At 39.1% G+C, this 13254-nt stretch overlaps 1 long non-coding RNA gene across 1 annotated transcript; it reads left to right on the top strand.

Annotated features, from left to right (window-relative positions):
* Positions 1 to 1254: 1254 nt before the first annotated feature.
* LOC138922003 (uncharacterized) lies at positions 1255 to 5033 on the top strand. Its single transcript, XR_011435093.1, has 3 exons — positions 1255 to 1430; positions 1569 to 1655; positions 4834 to 5033. It is a non-coding gene; the product is annotated as an uncharacterized lncRNA (long non-coding RNA).
* Positions 5034 to 13254: the final 8221 nt, after the last annotated feature.

The raw sequence follows: 13254 nt of genomic DNA, 5'->3' as shown, positions 1-13254 counted from the left end.
AATTCAGTGAGGCCCAAGTATTAATTAGTACTATCTTCCAATATGGCATAAGGGGCAAAGATGAGGGAAGATGTAAGGGTATCTGTGGCAAAAAGTGGATGGGAGCCAGAGACTTAAAGAACAGGAAGGTAAGGAAACAGGAAGGCAGCAATGCCAAGAAGAAAAATGTAGTGACTAGGTCCAGCCATATGAACCTTGGTTCATTGACAGGACTCTAGTTGAAGAAAGATAACTTTTATGAATAAAGCAGAACTCTAGTGCTGAAAGTAGTGAACCAAGGCAAGGGATTTTGTAAGTAGCACAAGGAACAAGGTAAGAGCTCAGTTAAAATAGCTAGGGTTTATTGTCAAAAGTAGGAGTGTAACGAGGCTAGAAATGTTGAGTGTGAGTACAAGAGGCTTTCCTAGTACTCTCTCTGAAGGCCAGCCTGGTCCAATTCTGGAGTGGGACTGAGCCTGTTTGTGGGAGGTTGTAGCCCAACCAGAGACAGTGAAGGAAAGGAAACTGCATAATTAATCTTATGGCAGACAATCAACCCTAAAGGAAACCCTTTCTCAAAAATGAGAAGCATTCTGAAAGGCAGAATGGATAAGCAACACAAATCAGTTGAAAGATTATTGTAAGAATTTCTTTATCAGTCACAAAAGGGGGCCAGGACATATCAGCAGTTTTCCAAACTGCCTATGCCTATGCATCAAAATCACCGAGAAAAATACTTTTTATATTCAGAATCTCCCTAATACAGAATTAGTAGGTCTTGGGGGTTGGTACCTGAGAATCTATATTTGTAAAGTTCCCTAAGGGATTAGGATATATTGGCAGGTTTAGAAATCACTGGACTAGAGGATTCTGAACATACTATTATCTGAAATGAGCTGTTTAATATATCACTAATACGGCATTAATTAGTTTATCGCAGCCTAATTGTTTGCTAAAGCCTTATCTCTAACTCCAGAGGGATTATAAAATATACTCCTCTGTCAACGTCATTAATACAGAGCTCATCCTGAATTATCACTGATATCTGTCTGCCTTCTGTTACTGAACTACAATCTCCCGAAGGACAGGGATATAGTCTCATTCACCCCTGTATCCAGAGGTCCAGCAGGATTCCCAAGCAGCCCTCAAGGCCTGCCCTTTCATTCTGTTAGTCACCCCATTGGCTGACTTGATTCTATGAAGTAATACCATTATGTTGATGTGTGCTGACCTCATATTAGTGGCTCCACTTCAGAATCCTGAAGGGAGCAAAGCATCTTAGTTCAAAGATAAAGGGTAGATAACTGGACTACAGTTAAACTTTTCCTTTTGTCCATAAGACAAAAGGACTAAAAATATTTAAATAATGGACAAAATTCCAAAGTTCTTTTATCTTTTTATTTTCGTGTTTTTGGTGGAATGTCAACTTCATTTTCACTTGTCTTATTCCGGTGAGTGAAAATCGAGTGGATAACTAATAGTCTTAAAAAGTAACATTAACCCCTGGGGATGTAAAATTGTATCCTAGAGTAATTATATTTCCCTGTTAAAAACTTTCAAGACAGTAAATAGTCACGAATATTTTTCAGCACCCATAAAAATCAATGGATCACCAACCAGACCAAATGAAAAAGACGGAGCACATCAAGATGGTGAATATCCATCAAAATACTCAGGTAAATCAAGGCAATATTCCCATTCAGTAAGATTACAGTTATTCCTAAAGAAAATATAGGCTAGAGCTTCTTTTGTACACTATGTGATTCTGTCTTTGCCTGCGTATTGGTTATCAGCACTGTCCATAAAATACAATAATTAGATGAGCATTTGCTCAGAAGCTCTATACTTCTAATCTCATACTATAATCTTCCAGGTCTTTAAGCTGAACATTCTCTCTAGGGGTTGCTGCTTTTTTTTCTTTCATTTTTTTGGTTGGCACCCACAAAACTTCATTCCTAGCCAGATCATATGAACATGGTTGTATGACCTTAATTGTAATTTGATGTACATGTTTTGGTGGCAGAGAATATTGGTCTAAACTTAGATGATTTGCAAGTATATAGCTTTCTTTAAAGTTATTTGTCTTTTGTTTCGCTTCGCTTTTTTTGTTTGAATGCTAGAAGGAATTCTGTTTATCTCAAAAGACAGGAATCAACACCTGCCAATCTGTAATGTCAGAAAGTGAATATTTGTTTGAGATATGCGGTAGGCAAAGATGATTCAATTTCTTACAAAGTAAATAATATCTGCATAATATAATAACACTTGGTGTTAGCCTTGGTCTCTCCCTGACACTGACTTTCTTATCTTCTGATGAATAGGCTTCCTAATCTGCACCATGACAAAACAGACCAGAAACCAAATGAATCTACTCTTAATGTTCCATAGTAATGACAACAAACATTCGATGTGAATGAATAGTTCTTCATAATTTTGCAAATATAGCATGGAATACATTACATTAATTTTATTAACGTTTAACATTTTAGCTATAGGAAAGCTGCATTTTAGGCTTCTTGTATAATTCCAAGTTATTTCCTTATTCCCTAAACCTATCTCTAATCTCTCGCCTCCCTCTGATGTCCTTCCACAGCCTTCTAACTGGGAGCTCTACTTCCAGCCATTCCATACAATTCTTGGGACATCATGGGAAGCTGAGGACCTGGGGAGGGGGGTGAGGACCCACAGCCATTGCCGGGGACATTGTGCTGCATGACTACAGAGGGCACCAAGGTGGCCACCACTAGACTACACAGCACTTTTATGCAAATTAGGGAAAGGTGCCCCCTCAGAACAGATATACTGGAAAAAGATGCCCCTCTGGGTTAACAAATAAGTAAAGCGCCCCCTCATTTTGGACATATTGAACATGAGAACCCTCTCTGGGCTTATACAGCCCTCTGGGTTTATGGCGTAGCAAACAGAACATAGGCTGATTTTCAGGACTGACTGTCCACTCTCACCCACCACATACCTTTGTGTAGCACACAAATTACACAATCATACACAGCAGTCCTGTGAGCCGCACTTCTGGCAATTTTTTCTTCTGTCTTGGCTTTCTCTCCTGGAACCATGTAAGACCACTTGACTCAGAGTTCTATGAGCCAAAAGGCCACGGTTGTGTCTTGCAGCTTTCTCCTATCCTGGAAGGTGTCCTTTTTCTTTCTCTTTTGCATAATCACTAAATGCTTGCTATGTAAGCAAGCCGCTGCTTCTCATCCATCCTCGTCCATCACAAACACATGGGCTTATTCATCTTCCTCAAGCTCACGTATGAATGTTTCATCACTTGCCTGCTCCAAAAACTCTGTCTTCCCCAAGCACCAAGCACAGAACTTGAGTCCTGGTCAGTGCATCAGAAGTCCTGGGTTATGGTCCTTCTTATAACACTAACTTGTTTCTTGTGAGCTTAGACAAAACCAAAGACCTCTTCTAAGATGTTTTCTACCCCTAAGCTTCTGTGATCCAGGGCTCGAGGTCCCAGGGTAGGTTTAGTCATGGAGACAGAAAGTAGAATTGTTTGCCTCATACAATTGAGAAGTAGTTCCCTGGAAAAATCCAATTTTCTCCTGTAAACTTGAACTCTTAATCATATGAAAAGATGCTTACCTCACATACAATAAGAGATATACAAATTAAAAGTATATCAAAAGATGGGTTTTCAGCTATCATGTTGAAAGAGATCAAAATGTTTGACAACATACCGTGTTGGCAAAGGAACGGGCAAACAGATTAGTTCATATATTATTTGTAGGAGTATAAATGGGTCCAACTTTTATAGACGAAAATTGTCAATATCTATCACAAGAAAAGAATGTACATACTATTTTTGATGAGCAATTCAACTTCTAGGACTTGTTTCCTAAAAAATACACTATCCCATTTCCCTGGTCCATTTATTCAGCCATTCTCCTAGAAGACTATCTCATGCATTTTCCTCTCCTCTCAAATCCCTAACATATTTTCCCACAGCCTCACACTCAGGTGATGGTCTTGTTTCCTTCCTTCACTGAGAAAATACAAGTGGTCAAAAGAGGACTTCCACAAGCTCCAACCACTCATCCCCCTCCTACACGCATCTGTATGCATACTCTCTGCCTTCCCTCCTGTTCTTGTAGAGGAACTATCCATGTTAAGGCCAACCCCTCCACCTGTGCACAAAAGTCTATCCCCACCGCCAACTCAAGGACATCCTTCCTGTAATTCCTTCCCTTTCCTGCATCATTATGTTTTACCTCTCTACTGGATCATTCCCACTGGCATACAAGCATGCTGTCATTTCTCCCATGATCTCCTTCCATCAGTCCCCTGCAGCTACTGCCCCATTTACAGTAAACTTGTCTTTTTACAGTAAAGCTCCTCAAAAGAGCTGCTGAAACTTACTGTCTCCAGTTCCTTTCCTTCCTTTTTCTCTTGAATCCATTCCAACCAGGCGTGCATCCTTACCACTCCACCACTGTTTCCAATTACCTACACATTGCCATTCCACGGTCAGTTCTCGGGCCTTATCTTACCTAAACCACTTTTCTTTTATTCCTAATATTTCACTATGAATTTTTTCAAATGCACAGAAAAATTGAAAGAATTGTACACTGAACACACTCATCATCTAGATATTAAAATTAAACACTTTACTATACTTCCTTTTCGCAGCCCATGCCACTCTCCTTCTCTCTTAGTGGCATGAACTCGGACTAGTTAAGGGACAGAAAGTGAGGGAAGGTAAAGGGTAGAGCTAGGGACAGTCAACTCAAAATGTCAGATTTAAGGAATGAATGAGTGATACAGTTATATCACCTGTTGCTCTTTTATTCAATTTATACCAACAATAATTTCAGGGTTTTTTCATTCCAGGTATAATGAAATATGACAGTATTATCCACGAGATGAGAACCCAGAGAGATAATGATATAGCATATGCTATACCTAAAGGATACATCACATGGAATATGGGGAATTGGGGTTTTTAAAATTCAATCCAAAATTGCCCTGTAATCCCCTTTCATACAGTACTACACAACTTGAGACAATAAATGCATCATTTAATCAGAAAAGTGTGGCCCTCTTCTTTCAATCAAATAGACTGCAAGTGTCATACTGAGGCAGGAATTCAGATTCTCTGTAATGCAGGAGAGAAGTGCTTTGACTTGGGACAGGAGGCGGATGAAATAATGGAGCCAGGCATTCAGTGGGAGTTTAATTTGTATTTGTTTACACAGACTGTGCAATCTAGTCTCAGTTCTTTTTTATTTCTTTAAAATGTTATTTCTGATTCCTCTAGGTATATCTGATTTTCTCTTTTATTCCCCTATGGGAATAACGACATGATTAACAAATATGTCACTGATGCACAAAGTTAAAACAAAATTATCATAAGAATGTCTTTTCATTTTAAGCAGTTAGTCTACATAGAGCAGGTCTTGCTAAAGTAATTTTAATTGTGTATGTATACAGCCAGCTGTGTCTCTCTGACAGTTGAAATGACTATTTTTTTCAATATATCAGTGTATACCAAACAGCATATACTATCCATTAGATAAGCAATTGCATAATAACGATGCTATTATTTAGAGTCAACTAATGATGATAATAATAACCATTATATTATTATTGTCAAATATGTTTCAGATTAGTGTTTTCCAAAATGTGGGAATGTGCTCCTTAGTTGTTCCATGATATCAATTGTTTAAATTGAATCAGAACATACAATTTAGTAAAACAGAAAATATCATAGTGCGTCACATGTACTAAATGTTTTATGAGACTATTCTGTTACACACACAAACACACACACAAATACACATACTGGGTTGTGACGTACAATATATTTCCTATCATGGGTCATGGTCAAAAAAGTTTTGAAAGCCACTGTTCCAGATGCTGGCCATCTTCTCAGCAACCTACCCAAAAGGCAGTGTCATGAAATGAACATACTATTCCAGCTGAAGTCTTAACAGTTCAGATCAGAAAAGGACAATCACCCTCTTTTTCCTATAGATACCTATTCTTATCAGCCCAGCCTGTGATAGTATTAGGAGTTTTTTGGAATATGGATCACACTGATTGCACATAACAAGCTTGTGGCCAAGCTCAAGCTCTTTCTAGTATTATTAAGTTGAAATTACCATTAGAAAAAGTGAGCCATGGGGTCAGCCCTGTGGCCAAGTGGTTAAGTTCACCTGCTCCGCTTCGGCGGCCCAGGGTTTCACCAGTGCAGATCCTGGGCGCAGACCTAGCACTGCTCATCAAGCCATGCTGAGGCAGCATCCCACATAGCAGAGCCAGAAGGACCTACAAGTAGAATATACAACTATGTACTTGGGGGCTTTGGGGAGAAAAAGGAAAATAAAATCTTAAAAAAAAAAAAGTGAGCCATGATGTATCATCATATTACTAGCAGGAAGAGGTAGAACTCAGAACAGAATCCACATATTCTGATTCGTACTCCAGCATTCAAATATATCTCATCATGAAGAATTTCAAGAAGTACAAACTTATTCTTCTAAAATTAAGTAGAAAAAAAGGAGTATATTGCTATGTAAGTGTAGTTATTTTTTCATGCAGCCATTTTAGGATGACTTTGAAATATGCAAATGTGGACAAAATGAGATGAAAAACAAAAAGAAACCTTGCTACTGAGAAAAAGTAAGTGGAATGTCTGTTTCTGGGTTATCTAGTTTGGTTAGCTAGATATCTGGATTATCTCAATCTACTTTGGGATTCAATTTATTCAAATGGGCAAATTTTGTGTATTTCATTAGTGTACACAAATATCAAAACAAAGTTTTTAAAAGTAATTCTCTAAAATTGAAATGGAAAGAATATCCTCCCGATCATTCAGTGCCCAACTAAGGAGCTGATCTAAAGTAATCTCTCATAGTTTCCATATTTGGCTTACCCGGTTTCTTGAGTATCTTTAACAATGTTTAATAGAGGCCAAATTCTTCCCGCCAATCAGCATGCTTCCAGAGCACTCCCTCTTCTCCCATTCCTGGCTCTTGGAATGCAATTAGCTAAGTCAAAAATTACTTTTCATTACAAAAGTCAAATAGAAGAAAGTCAGCATGTTAGGAAAAAATAGAATTTTTCATTATCCATTTCCACATCAAAGAGAAACAGTTGTTAGACGATCCACTCTTTGGGATTATCAGTCACTCCTTTCTTACTTAACGGCATATAAATTTGAGAACTAACTATAATGGTTTAAAGATCCATTTCTACCCTTATTTCTCACTAACTCACACCAACAGGAGACTCAGAGACTTATAGAGATGGTTGTACATCTTTACAGTAAAAAGGTCACATGATTAAGACATGATGGTTCCCAGTTAAATTTTATTCCCAAATTCATATATATTAATATGTCTACTAGTCACAAACAGCTTGTGGAAAGACTTCAACTTAATCGGTTTTATCAAAATGTTACCCTTATTAGTAGTGGAAGAAGATAGCTGAGAGGATAAAGATGTGTCCATAGAAAATGAGAAGATATTAGAAAAGTTCTTTCAAGTGGTAGATCTAAATGTTTAATTTGTCAGAGTCAAGTTTATATGGAAGCTAAGTTAGCAATGATAATTTGATTTTCAACAGCAATGCTAAATGGGATTGAATGCAGTTAAAGCGAATAAAGATTAACATCCAGAGCCACCTATAGAAATGGAGCAGTTTTCATCAAATTATACTGAGGGACAAACAGCTTATTTGGTTGCATGCTCCATTTTGCAGGAAAATTCCAGCATCTAAAACAGAATTCTGTGAACAAACTGTTTTATTAGACAAAATATTTCCCATAAACATACATACTGATGTGGTATTATTCCTGCTTTTGGGTACCTTCCCCACCCACGTTTGGATTACAAGTGATCCAAGCCCACTTGCGTCCTTGAGCTAACATCAGGGAATGTTAGGGAAAACATTCACTCCAATGAAAGACCCCTATTTTAGAGGCATGCCTGCAATAAAACTATTCGGCATATAACAGCAGTAAGAATGCAACATATATTATCACATAAACCTGATTTTGTAAAAGTTCTAAGATTTCAGGTTACTTGTTTAAGACAATATAAGCCAAAACATTTAGGAATTGAAGTGCACTGTTAAGACACATTAACCAAGTCATGCACAGGTTACTTCTCACAATTCAGGGCATACACAGAAAGGCATTCAAAAGGAGGACTAAAGGGCCCAAGAGACAAAGAAATACTGGATATTTACTGAAGTAGATGGCCCCTGTCATGCCCTATAAAAATATTTTAAATACTATTTCTATTTGTTTTTTTTATATTCCACATGAGTGAAATCATACAGTATTTGTCTTTCTCTGTCTAACTTACCTCACTTAGTATAATACCCTCAAAGTCTGTCCATGTTGTTACAAATGGCAGGATTTTATCTTTTTTATGACTGAGGAGTATTCCATTTCAATTATATGGTAACAGATGGGAACTAGACTTTTGGTGGTGAGTATGCTGTAGTACATACAGATGTCAAATTATAATGTTGTACACCTGAAACCTATATAATGTTATGAAACAATGTTACCTCAATATATTTGTGTATATATATAAAATATATAATTTCTAGCATAGATTAAAAACTGTTTTACATTCTTTATAAATTTTGAGGAAAGTAGGAAAGCAATCTTATTTTATGGTTTTTTTTTAAAAGAATGGCCTTGAGCTAACATCTGCTGCCAATCTTTTTTTTCTTCTTCTCCCCAAAGCCCCCCAGTACATGGTTGTATATTCTAGTTGCACGTCCCTCTGGCTGTGCCATGTGGGACATCGCCTCAGCATGGCTTGATGAGCAGTGCCATGTCCACGCCCAGGATCCCAACTGGCAAATCTCTGGGTCAACCAAGCAGAGTGCACAAACTTAACCACTTGGCCACGGGGCCAGCCCCAAGAAAATAATTTTAAAATTGAACTTTTAAAATCTGTTTTTGATAATTAGCATATATTTTTCCCCTGAAACTCTACTGTTTACACCTTTATCTTTCCTTACATTTTTCTCACCCCTTTTGTCTCTAGTTTTACTCATTAACCATTAATAACTCAATAACACTTTGTCTAAATATTAATTATGAAATACAAAGGAAGATGAGTATTGAAAAGAGATTAAGTAAAAGTGAAAATTTGGAAAAGCTATTTTATAAAGGAAAATAAAGAATAAGTGTGAGGAATGATATCAGCATCATGGCAGAGTGAGTTTTTCCCTTTGTCTCTCCCCTCTAAGTTACAAACAGTAGGACATCCAATGACCAACAAAGGGCTCTCTGCACAGCACACCAGAACACCTAAGAAATCCATAAATCTGTACATATGAAGGTGGGTGGACTGGACCTCCTGGAGGCAAGAGAACTAGGGGAGAAGTGGTAGCAGCTCCTGAGAGGGGAGTTTCCAGGATCTCTGGCTCTGACTGCGAAGAGAGGCTCCAGGAACTGAGCTAATACCCATGATCAGAGGCCCCAGGAATCCAGGCAGCTCATGCCCCCAGAGACACCAGGAATCACAGCAGGTGTGCGACTGGAGACTCCAGGAACCATGAGATACCTAGGACCCAGCCCCTTGACCCATCAGTGGCAGAGCCTCCAACATCAGCACTTCCAACAGCAGGGGCTGCATCCAAAACATGAATACCCCTGGCAGTAGCAATGGTGCCCATGACCAGAGTTTTCAGAAAGTGCGCCAGAGGCTGCAGGAGGAGCAACAGCACCTGCGGCTCAGCCCTTACCCCACCTCCTGCAGTGGCAGATGCTGCCCACAACTTGAGGCTTCAGAAAATGCAGTGGCACTTTCAGCTTAGCCCCTACCTGTCCCCCGGCAGTGGTGGGTGGTGCCTGCGACTTGACACTTCAGGAGCCACAGCAGTACCCATGACTCAGCCCCCAGTGGCAACATCCCTCAACTGGCCCTACCAGCAGTGGGGCTGCATACAGGACCCTGGGCCCCTGGCAGTGGCAGTGACATCTTGGAACCTAGAGCCCCTGGCAACTGTGCTGCCAGCACCCCAAGATAACCCAGGAGTAGCAGCACAGATGATGCACTTGGCAGCAGCACCTGAGCCCATGGAGAGCCCATGGAGATCCAGTGGGGGAACAAGAGACCCAGGCAAACTCAGAAGCAGCAGAGGTGCTCACAGCACCCTCCTGTGACCCAAGTGGTGACACCCGTGACTGTAGCAACATCATAAGCAGCAATGCACCAGCAACCTCAGAGGTACAAGCAACACAAGGAGGGCATTGGAAATGCCCCTGGGAGAGGCAGTGGAGGGTGAAAAGTGCAGGCTCTCAGATACAACCAGAAACAGCTTGGAATCAAAGTAACCAAAGCCTTACCCAAATAAGAAAGGTGTTAACTACCACAAATGCACTGGCAGAGGAACAACTCATCAAGCACCATTAAGAACTACAGTAACACTGTTGCACAGAAAGAAAATTATAACTCTCCAGATACCAAACTTGAAGTCACGGAAGATTACACTCCACCTGACAGAGAATTCAAAATAGCTGTCATGAAGAAACTCAAGGAGTTACAAGAAAACTCAGAAAGACAGTTCAATGAACTCAGGAATAAAATTAAAACAGAAGGAGTACTTCACCAAAGAGATTGAAATTCTAAAAAAAAAAAAAAAAACCAAACAAATTCTGGAGCTGAAGAACACAATGAGATGAAAAAAAGTAGAAAGCATTGGAAATAGAGCAGACCATATGGAAGAGAGAATTAGTGAGTTCAAGAATGGAAATCTAAAAACAATTCAGGTAGGAGAGGGAAGATTTTTTATAAAATGGAGAAATCCTATGAGAAATATCCAACTCTATTAGGAAAAGCAATGTAAAGATAATGGGTATCCCAGAAGGAGAAGAGTGAGAGAAAGGAGTAGAGGGCTTATTTTAAAAAATAATAGCTGAGAACTTCCCAAATGTGAGAAAGGAACTGGAGTACATGAAGCTAATAGAACACCTAATTATATCAATACAAAAAGACCTTCTCCAACACACTTATATTAAAACTGTCAAAGTCGATGACAAAGAAAGAATATTAAGGGTGGCCAGAAAGAAGAAAATAACTTAGAAAGGAACTGCCATCAGGCTATCAAGGGATTTCTTAGCAGAAACTCTACAGGTTAGGAGACAATGGAATGATGCATTCGAATATTGAAAGACAAAAGCTATCAGCCAAAAATACTCTATCCAGCATAATTATCCTTCAGATAAAAAGGAAAAATAAAAGCTTTCCCAGACAAACAAAATCTGAGGGAGTTCATCACTACTAGACCTGCCTTACAAGAAACGTGGAAATGAGCCCTCATACCTGAAATAAAAAAGTGAAGGTTTACAAAGCTTTGGGCAAGCTGATCAATAGACAGACAGAATCAGAAAACTGCAACTCTATATCAGAATAGGTTAGTAAACACTTAATTATAACATAAAGGCTAAAGGGAAAGAAAGCCTCAAAAATAACTGTAACCACTTCAATTTGGTAACAAACTCACAATACAAAAAGGGATAATTTGTGACAACAAAAACATAGAAGGGAAAGAGGAAAAAGATGGAACCTGCATAGGCCAATAGAGATAAGATACTATCAGCAGAAAAAGGACTATCTCATCTATACAAACCTCATGGTAACCACAAAACAAAACATCAGAACAGAGTCACAAAACAAAAAAAAGAGGAATCTGAGAAACACATCACAGAAAACCACCAAACTGAAATGGCAGACAGAAATACAAGGAAAAAGAAACAATAGAAATATAGAACAATCAGAAAACAAAAGATAAAATGGGCACAGGATCTGAACAGACACTTTTCCAAAGAAGATATACAGATGGCTAACATGAAAAGATGTTCAACTTCACTAATTATTAGGGAAATGCAAATCAAAACTACACTGAGATATTACCTTACACCCATTAGAATGGCTATAATCACCAAGACAAAAAATAACAAATGTTGGAGAGGATGTGAAGAAAGGGGAACCCTCATTCACTGTTGGTGGGAATTCAAACTGCTACAGCCATTATGAAAAAAAGTATGGAGACTTCTCAAAAAAATGAAAATAGAAATATCATATGACCCAGCTATCCCACTAGTGACTATTTATCCAAAGAACTTGAAAACAACAATACAAAGAGACACATGCACCCCTATGTTCGTTGCTGCATTATTCACAATAGCCAAGACATGGAAGCAACCTAAGTGCCCACCGACTGATGATTGAATAAAGAAGATGTGGTATATATATGTATGTACAATGGAATACTACTCAGCCATAAAAAAGACAGAATCATCCCATTCGCAACAACACGGATGGACCTTGAGAGTATTATGTTAAGCGAAATAAGCTAGACAGAGAAAGACAAATACAGTATGATTTCACTCATATGTGGAAGATAAACTAACACATGGACAAAGAGAACAGATTGGTGGTTACAGGAGGGGAAGGGAATGGGGGAGGGCAAAAGGAGTAAAGGAGCACATTTGTATGGTGACGGATCACAACTAGACTTTCGGTGGTGAACACAATGCAGTGTATACAGAAGTCAAAATACCATCACATACACCTGAAATTTATATAATGTTATAAACCAATGTGACCTCAGTAAGAAAACAGAATAAGTATGGTAGCCATGAAATCTCCTCCCTTTACTATGCGTCTCAGAATTTGAACTATAGAGAGTATATTTTACTGATGGTCCCAGCTGCTGTGTTCTGAAATCTATCACTGTATTTGCACTGAAGCCATGCTTTCCAGGAGCTTCTCCTAGAAAGTGACTGAACAAGGCAGGGATGCTAACTCAAGTTCATTCCTGGGAGAAGCAGGACTTCTCCAGCAGCCAGCTTTACTTCAAGGACCCCACCCATCGGCCTCGCCAAACTTCCTTAGAACTGCACTTAGTCTAAGATTCTTTCAACCCCCTCTTCCTTCCTTTTCTAACTCCTTCACAAGGATCAACCTGCCTCATGATTTTTCAGCTATCCCAGCCTCCTCTGGCAACCTTAACATTTTCCCTTATAGACATTCTCCCTAATAACTATCTGTGTGTCTAATCCCATCTTGGCATCTGCTTCTTGGGGACCTAGACTTGCACAATTAATACCAAGAGTGGTCTGAGAAAGCAAGCAATAATATGGAGATTTTAGACTGGCTCACTCACTACCTAGCAGAGGAAGAGGACACCATCCTGGTTGGTAGATGGAATATGGATAGTCTCCGACACACAGTGGTGGCACAATTGCTAAAGATTCCCCAGTACTGACCTGGGAAATGTCCT

The sequence above is a fragment of the Equus caballus genome, chromosome X, assembly GCF_041296265.1.
Source record: "Equus caballus isolate H_3958 breed thoroughbred chromosome X, TB-T2T, whole genome shotgun sequence".
Taxonomy (NCBI): Eukaryota; Metazoa; Chordata; class Mammalia; order Perissodactyla; family Equidae; genus Equus; species Equus caballus.
Note: the sequence above shows the minus strand (reverse complement) of the source record. Positions and strands in the feature narration are given on the sequence as shown.